Raw genomic sequence first — 6,365 nt, 5'->3', positions numbered from 1 at the left:
TTGATGTAGTGATTTTTTCAGGTAGATTTTAGAACCCAAATCAAGCAAAAAAATAAATAGGCTTTCTATGGCCCACTGAGTGAGAGATGGCACACACAGGAGTCAGGAGTGGCACACAAGCCCTGAGGCCAATATTTTTCTCCCACTGATTAATGTAGTGATTTTTTCAGGTAGATTTTAGAACCCAAATCAAGCAAAAAAATAAATAGGCTTTCTATGGCCCACTGAGTGAGAGATGGCACACACAGGAGTCAGGAGTGGCACACAAGCCCTGAGGCCAATATTTTTCTCCCACTGATTGATGTAGTGATTTTTCCAGGTAGATTTTAGAACCCAAATCAAGCAAAAAAATAAATAGGCTTTCTATGGCCCACTGAGTGAGAGATGGCACACACAGGAGTCAGGAGTGGCACACAAGCCCTGAGGCCAATATTTTTCTCCCACTGATTGATGTAGTGATTTTTCCAGGTAGATTTTAGAACCCAAATCAAGCAAAAAAATAAATAGGCTTTCTATGGCCCACTGAGTGAGAGATGGCACACACAGGAGTCAGGAGTGGCACACAAGCCCTGAGGCCAATATTTTTCTCCCACTGATTGATGTAGTGATTTTTTCAGGTAGATTTTAGAACCCAGATCAAGCAAAAAAATAAATAGGCTTTCTATGGCCCACTGAGTGAGAGATGGCACACACAGGAGTCAGGAGTGGCACACAAGCCCTGAGGCCAATATTTTTCTCCCACTGATTGATGTAGTGATTTTTTCAGGTAGATTTTAGAACCCAAATCAAGCAAAAAAATAAATAGGCTTTCTATGGCCCACTGAGTGAGAGATGGCACACACAGGAGTCAGGAGTGGCACACAAGCCCTGAGGCCAATATTTTTCTCCCACTGATTGATGTAGTGATTTTTTCAGGTAGATTTTAGAACCCAAATCAAGCAAAAAAATAAATAGGCTTTCTATGGCCCACAGTAATCTCAGCCAGGTATGGCAGGCAGCAATAAGGAGTGGACTGATGCACAAATTAAATAAAAAGTGTGAACAAACAAACAAGATAGCTGTGCACAACAACAGGATTTGTGCTTTGAAAAAAGCAGTTGGTTTGCACAGCGGCGTACACACAGCAATGCAGCTATCACGGAGCCTTCTAGGGCAGCCCAATGAGCTACAGCGCTGAGAAAAAAAAAAATGTAGCTTCCACTGTTCCTGCACACCGAAGGTGGTGTTGGACAGTGGAAATCGCTACAGCACAAGCGGTTTGGTGGTTAATGGACCCTGCCTAACACTATCCCTGCTTCTGACGAAGCGGCAGCAACCTCTCCCTAAGCTCAAATCAGCAGCAGTAAGATGGCGGTCGGCGGGAACGCCCCTTTATAGCCCCTGTGACGCCGCAGACAGCAGGCCAATCACTGCAATGCCCTTCTCTAAGATGGTGGGGACCAGGACCTATGTCATCACGCTGCCCACACTCTGCGTTCACCTTCATTGGCTGAGAAATGGCGCTTTTCGCGTCATTGAAACGCGACTTTGGCGCGAAAGTCGCGTACCGCATGGCCGACCCCGCACAGGGGTCGGATCGGGTTTCATGAAACCCGACTTTGCCAAAAGTCGGCGACTTTTGAAAATGAACGACCCGTTTCGCTCAACCCTAGTGGACAGTATTCATAGTAGATGATCGAATAGTGAATGATGTTGATGTACAAAGTGGATGTTCAGTGAATAATCATAGTGGATGACTGATCATAGTGGATGACTGGTGAAAAACTGTAAAGAATAACAGCATTTCAGTATATGCACATACAGGGTGCAATCACATAAATAACTGGGACATAACAGCAAGAATTATACAGAGTGCATTACACAGTAATTCTAACAGCACTGCCCTATTCTATACAAGAATGCATCTATCTAAATGCAGAGTACACATTAACCTAACTGCAAGCTGCAAAGCACATCTGCCTAACTATATCTGACTATAGGAGCTGCATAAGGCTTAAATACTAACACAAACATAAGATGCATTAAACCTTTATAAACGTACCGAGATCCGTTAGGACAGGGGTAAGAAAGTAAGCGAGACAGGAGCACGTGTGCCTCTCTGCAGATCTGAGGAAAAATGGCTACTGAAGCTTGTCTTCACAAGAAGAATGTGGGCGGAACTAACCCATAAGACATTGCTCTTAGGAGGGAAAGGTTGGTAAACAACATGAAAAGTAGGCAACTGATGACCTCCAGTGGCCACAACTTGAATAACATGATAATTAACTCTCTGCACATTAAGATGGGCAGAACACTCCCCGCTTGGCGTCAACAGATGCAACAATTAGGTTCTTTTGGGGAAAATAATAATACAAGCTCGGTAACGGGTCTGAGGAACAGTTTGTTTTCTCCAAGCTTGCACACTCTGACCTCTACTTTCCGCACTTTCCCATCTTTACTGGGCAGGGTCTTAATGACTAGGCCGAGTGGCCACTCGTTCCGATGTGACTGACTGTCTTTGACGAGTACAACATCGCCAGATTGAATGTTTGGGCGGTCTTTCTGCCACTTTGTCCTGCTTTGCAGAGTGGAAAGATACTGTTTCCTCCATCTATTCCAGAAGACGTTGGACACGCTTTGTACCTGCCTCCATTGTCGTCTGTAGAGGTCTTTGTCATTGAATTCTCCGAGTGGAGCTTTCGGGACACAGGTTTTCTGTGTGAGTAACATTGCAGGAGTAAGGATGGATGGATCTCCAGAATCACTAGAAAGTGCTGTCAGTGGCCTGGCATTCATGATGGCTGAGACCTCTGCCAAGAACGTGGATAAACTCTCTTGTGTAAGTCTGGTGTTAGCTTGCAATAAGAGTCTAATATTCTGCGTGCTATCCCTATCATCCTTTCCCACGCACCTCCCATGTGCGAAGAGTGTGGTGGATTGAAGGTCCAGGTACATCCTTGCTCACCTAGATACCTTTCCACATTATCGATGTCCAGATTGGAAGGGATTTGGAGTTCTCTTGCCGCTCCGACGAAATTCGTACCTCGGTCAGAACGAATATGCTTCACAGGTCCTCTGATTGCGATGAAGCGTCGAAGTGCGTTTATAAAACTTGATGTGTCCATCGATTCGATTACTTCGATATGAACGGCTCTGACGGACAGACACGTGAATAGAACCGCCCAACACTTTGCTTCCGTAAGTATTTTTCTAGTCCGTCGTGTAGCCACAGACCAAGGACCGAATACATCTAGTCCAACGTTGGTGAAGGGAGGTTCAGAACTGAGTCTGTCGGGTGGAAGATTGGCCATCTTCGGATTTTGGAATATGCCCCGGAGTTTGCGACACGTAACACAGTCGAAGATGAGTTTGCTCACTCTTCTCTTAGCTCCAACTATCCATAGTCCAGCTGCCCTTAGGTTTCCTTCAGTGAACAAACGGCCTTGGTGTCTCACCAAGACATGATGGTGTTGAATCAGCAGGGTTGTTACATGATGATGTCCAGGAATTATCACCGGGTGCTTCTCTGAAACTTCTACCTCAGCTTCTTGAAGACGACCACCGACTCTCAGCAGCCCTTCTTGATCGACAATCGGATCGAGCTTCCTCAGCCCACTGACCTCAGGAATGGCTTGTCCCTTGTTGAGGTTGTCTATTTCTCTGCCATAGGTTTCTCTTTGTACGGCACGAAGTATTATAACCTTGGCTCTTTCCAGGTCGGGAGCAGTAAACGCAAGCCTGCAGTGATGCCAACCTTTACAACGTCTCTGGCTATCAGGTAGTGCTGACTTGTAGGACTGGGTTACATGAAATAGACAAGCTATAGCTCGAACAAGTGACTTCCATGTGGAGAACCTGCTGAACCGGTGAGATTCGAGGTGGCAGCTTGAAATCTCTGTGGCTAGAGCAGACACTTGAGGTCGGATCTCTTTGTCTGTGTCTGGACCCACTAGTTCGAAAGTTTCAGGCCTGCTGATGTGGGACATCGAACGGTACAAAGAGGTAGGACCTGTGAACCATGAAGTGTCCTTCAGATGACTGGGTGCTACGGATCTAGTCGCGTGGTCCGCAGGATTGTGATGAGTAGGTACGTAGTGCCACTGATTAGGGTCGGTGGATCTTCTTACCCGAAGTACCCGGTTGCTGACGTAGACGTAGAAGCGTCGTGTCTCGTTACAGATGTACCCCAGTACCACCTTGCTATCGGTGTAGAACTCTGCATCCCCGATCTTCAGGCCCATCGCATCCGAGACCAGCTCGGCCAACTCAACTGCGAAGACAGCAGCACAGAGTTCCAGTCTGGGTATCGTGTGTTCACGAAGTGGCGCCAATTTCGTCCGGCTCATAACGAACCCGATATGGCATTTTCCGCTTACGTCTGTGGATTTGAGGTACGCTACTGCTGCAATCGCTTTGACTGAGGCATCACAGAAAATACAAAGTGTTTGCGTTTTGACCTCTGTGGATGGCACAGGAGCATACGGTCGTTTCACACGAAGGTTGGTCAGGGCTTCAAGAGACTTCCTCCACTCTGCCCACAGGTCAGCCTTTCCCGCTGGAAGTGGATCATCCCAATCAGTAGTGTCTTGGGTGAAGTCCCTGAGCATCAGCTTTCCTTGGATGGTGTCACGATTCCCCTGACCGTTGTCACCAATGGGTCAGGATTCACACCGTGACCGTCACCCCTACGTCACGGATTGAGGTGACTTTAGGCCAACAGACGGCTATCACATGTGCAGGGAGGCTTATCTTAGTTATCCCTCCACTCCACGATATGATGAGAAAACACACACAAGGCTATTGACCTCTTAGTTTACAGCAGGGGCTTATTCTAGGTATCCCACTGCTTTCAATATACCACAACCTGCAGGGATTTATGTATATCCCGCTTACAGTTCCACTTAACACTTGCAGCTCTCTGGCGCCCCCCTTTCTCTCAGGTCAGATTAGGTACTGCACCCTGGGTAATTAGTCGCCAGAAAGGCTGCCTGCTATGTACTGGCTATTGGGCACGCTGCAGCGACGCGATAACTACTCCCACTCAGGCAGGAACAATAATTATTAACGCCGCAGCCGCTACAACATAACCCAAAAGTCTGCACACTTCTCGCTGCCACCAGCTTCGATTAAACGGATCCGAAGCTAACCCAACACAGTAGTAACAGTAGCGTATTTCACTTCAGAAGACTTAGGGTACGGTTTAGAACAGGAGAATGAACTAACATATAATAGTATATCCCATTAAAAAATTAGGCAGTGCTTTATCAAAAATATTTTATAAAAATGTTACAAATGAGACAATTGCAAATATGTACAAGGGTAATTATAACATAAAGGGAATAAATGAGAAAAGATAACACTCACATGTTCAAAACATTGCAGGCAACCAGGCTAGTGGAGTTTTCCATATGTCCCAGCTCATTAGGGCGGGCTGCTGGCTTCAGGAGAAGACAAGAAGTCCAGAAGAAGAAATCAAGCAGAGAGACTGAGCTGGGGATGTGTGCAGCCAGTTATAGCTTCAAGGCTGTGACATCACAGAAAGGCTGGCTTATCCAGACCCTCCTCTCTCTACCTTCTGAGTAAACTTTAAACTATTTTCTCTGATTTCTATAACTTCACTACAAAACATGTTAGAGTCCTAACATACTCATAATTCATCTCGGATTAACGTGAGCATTCTAATGAGATCAAATATGTCCTATCTGGGATACATATTTACAGAGAAATCCCTACTTCTTTACCAGATGGAGTTAGAAGCCCGAGTTTCAAGGGATGGATAGATACACCGAGTGAGAATAAGAATATATATTTTCGTATTTCTAGCTTAAATCATTTGCCTAATATCTAACAAAAACTAAACAAAGAATCTTTCATGAATTTTTGGAGCCACTTTTCCATTGTCCAGCTAGTGGAAGATTCTAACCTGGTCGTAAATACCGTTCGGCCATAAAACTCCCCACACTCTCTGAGAAGGAAAGCCAGGAATTGGCAGCTACAAACTGTTACTCCAAGAAGGGGGGCTTAGCCCACGCAGGCTAGCAAGAGAACTACTTATGATATTTCATTTTCCTCACACCTCCCCCTTCAGGTGTGCGCTAGGGAGGCAGGACCTGATGGTTCTCCTCCATGCGCACCTCAGTAGGTTCACCCTGGTGGGCCAACCCATCACCATTGCCATGCTCTGGCTCCATGGTGCCTCCGCCTACCCGGTGCCCCAGGTAGTGAACCTCCCTCATGCCCATCTGACACTTTCCCGGCTTGATAGTCAGTCCTGCTTGGTGAATTCGCCTGAGCACCTCCTCGAGATGCTGCAGGTGTTCCTCCCAGGAGGAACTGAAGATGGCAATGTCATCCAAGTCCCTGAAGCAGGAGGTTGACCATCCGCT

Source organism: Ranitomeya imitator, chromosome 3 (genome assembly GCF_032444005.1).
Source record: "Ranitomeya imitator isolate aRanImi1 chromosome 3, aRanImi1.pri, whole genome shotgun sequence".
NCBI lineage: Eukaryota > Metazoa > Chordata > Amphibia > Anura > Dendrobatidae > Ranitomeya > Ranitomeya imitator.
Note: the sequence above shows the minus strand (reverse complement) of the source record.